Source organism: Aptenodytes forsteri, unplaced genomic scaffold (genome assembly GCF_000699145.1).
Source record: "Aptenodytes forsteri isolate BGI_AS27 unplaced genomic scaffold, ASM69914v1 Scaffold164, whole genome shotgun sequence".
NCBI classification, from domain to species: Eukaryota; Metazoa; Chordata; class Aves; order Sphenisciformes; family Spheniscidae; genus Aptenodytes; species Aptenodytes forsteri.
Window position 1 is genome coordinate 997,399 of NW_008795527.1, and position 1,905 is coordinate 999,303.

The following is a 1,905-nucleotide window of genomic DNA, read 5'->3' on the forward strand; positions in this document are numbered from 1 at the left end:
TGGGCTGTGGTGGCGGGGGGGGGGGGGTGTCTCAAGTCACTGCTGCCTCTTGAGTTTCAGCATAAACACGCATAACATCTCCGTCACCCGGCCCAGCTGCGGGAGAGTGCTCCCGGGCTTCTCCCGGGGCCTGGCTGCCCACGCAGGCTCGGCTTTGCGGGATCCGCAGAGAGTCAACGAAATTTTCTTCACGTCGGTGTCAAAAGAGACAAGCCCTGATTTGCAAGGCGCGGCGGCCATATCAAGAGCCGAGATATCTGCAAGGGAGCAGGGCTGTCTCCAAAGGCTCCCGCCGATGCCTCTATTTCTTTCATTTCCCCTCCTGCCATATACTTTACCTTTTGTTTATTAGTGTAAAGCCACAAAGCAAAACAGATGGCCTTCTTCCAGAGACTTGGATGTGTTAAAGTGGCATTTGCATGCCAATGAGGGCATTTCAATATCGAAATCTGGATCTAAACATTGCTGGAATCCGGATCTGCAACCCGGCTCCCCCGGTGTTGACTTAATGTGTTAGAAAGAGCGGCCATAAATTATAGCCTAAATGCGAGAGACAAGACACTTGTCAGTGCGTCAATCTGCGGTGAGCGATTCATCGGCAAAGAATCCCGTCTCCTCCCAAGCCCAAACCCCGGGTTATCTTCTTTTTTTTTCGCAGCCCGGATCGATTTCAAGCAAAGACACCCCAAACCTCCCGATCCTGGCTCATTTTGTTAGCGTTATTATTATTTCGATACGATCAGCCTTTCGGGTCAGGGGGTGTGGGGAAGAGGAATGAAAATTTCTAGCTTAGAGTTTCTACCACAAAAAGATCGCTAAAAAAATCACAGCGTGTTTTGGCCTCATGGAGACACTAATTTGCCCTTCAGGTCGTAGGGATCCTTTTTTTTTTTTTTTTTTACACTTTTCAAAATTTATTTTAATTTTTCTCTTTAGAGTCTCGGGGGAAAAAATGAAGAAAAAAACTCCACCAAAAACCCCCAACCCAAACCGGGTCCAAATGTCAAACGGAGTTTAGCATCTTCCTATCACACTTAAGGCCATTTCTGCTGTTCACCTTTAAAGTTTACTTTTGGAGGCTATTGAGATGCTTTGGTGTTCTCCTCTGGGGCAATCAGATTGAAACCGATCAATATTTACTCAGTCTGAAAGGGCTGTTGAAAAGGCAGCTAACAACAAACTGCTTAGCTGCTCTCCCCTCTTTAATCTCAGGTTCACCGAAAGTTCAAGCAGAAATGAATTCGGTGATGGGTCACTTTAGAATAAGTCCCAGTGGTTAATCTCACAGCCTTGGTAAAGGCAACAATTACAGAGTCATCCCTCTCCCTCTCGCTGTCTCCCCGGCAACGGCAACTTTCCTCTCATTTTTGCACAGCAGTTTTTACTAAATCTTAACCGCTTTCCGCTGTTTTGCGGAGACAGCAAAACCCCAGCATCTCCCCCGCGCCCGCGCCGCAGCCGACGCCGGCGTAAAGGCGGGCACCCCCGAAAAACGGGGGTGCGAGACAAACCCTCCCGCAAGGGATCCTTCATTTTCAAGGGGGGGTCCGGGGGCAAAGGGAGGGATGCTTGGGGCTTGCTTTCTCCCCGGCAGCGACGGGGGGTGGCGGGGGGCGGTTGGAGACGCGCCCGGCAGCTGGAGGCGCTGGCGGAGCCGCGGGGCTGTAGTCCCCTCTCCATCCATGATGGGAAAAGAGTAGGGAGAAATCTGGGCAAAACGCGATGGACGTCGCTGCTAATCGCAGGGACTCTTCAAGGGCCAAAGTTCACGTAATCACTGCATAAATGCATGCTTAACAGGGATTTATTAGTACCTCTCTAATGGCAGCTCACGTTTGGGCTTTAGACTCGAGAGGGTCTTCACCGGCAAATTGTTTCTCAGGAGCTACCTCCCTCCCACCCCGG